Source organism: Geospiza fortis, unplaced genomic scaffold, assembly GCF_000277835.1.
Source record: "Geospiza fortis unplaced genomic scaffold, GeoFor_1.0 scaffold391, whole genome shotgun sequence".
In the NCBI taxonomy this organism is placed as follows: Eukaryota; Metazoa; Chordata; class Aves; order Passeriformes; family Thraupidae; genus Geospiza; species Geospiza fortis.
Window position 1 is genome coordinate 304,659 of NW_005054472.1, and position 828 is coordinate 305,486.

The window sequence follows — 828 nt, forward strand, 5'->3', positions numbered from 1 at the left end:
TTTTTTGTGGATTAAGAAGAGAAAAAGGAAAAAAAAAAGAAGCATGAGAGAGGATTAAAGCAAGAAGAACAAATTTCAATTCTGTTGCAGTGGAGTCCAGACAAGTCTCAGATATGAGCATGTATAAAGCCATTAATTCAGTGATAAGGGACAGCCTGTGGCTCTGTGAGGGTGTGAACCACAGGGATTCTCACAGGGGGAGGGCTGGGATGAAATAAAAACCCTTTATTTCACATCTGCAACATCCAACCACTGCTTCCAAGCGCTGAGCCTGATCTCCAGCTCGTGTGGAGCAGCCTGAGGCTCAATGGGACCATTTCTTTGGTTGCCACCAGGTCCTGCTGCCTGTCTGTGTCCCCCCAGGCCCTGGAGGCGCCTCAGCAGGAGGATGAGCCTCTGTGCATGGTGAGTGCAGCACCCTGGGGCACAGAGCCCTCCACAGCATCCCTGGGACCCCCCAGGCCAGGCTGGACGGGGCTCTGAGCAACCTGGTCTGGCTGAAAATGTCCCTGCTCATGGCAGGGGGTGACCTTCAAAGGTCCCAGTCCATTCCATCATTCCACAGTTCTATAATTCCATCATATCTGCCGTGTCTCTCTCCCCTCCAGCACCACATTCCCCCCCTGGGGGCTTCTGAAAACCCTTCTGGGGACAGGCCCCGAAAACAAGGGCAAGGAACTAAAATCATTCTTGAAAACCAAGCCTCTCAAACCAAAAAGCAAAACTGAAAGCTACCAACAAACCTGAGCCTAAAATGTGCCTTGAAGCCATGGGGGGATTGAAAGAATTGGGTGATTTCAGTGAGACTGAATGTTTTTATCTTGTTCA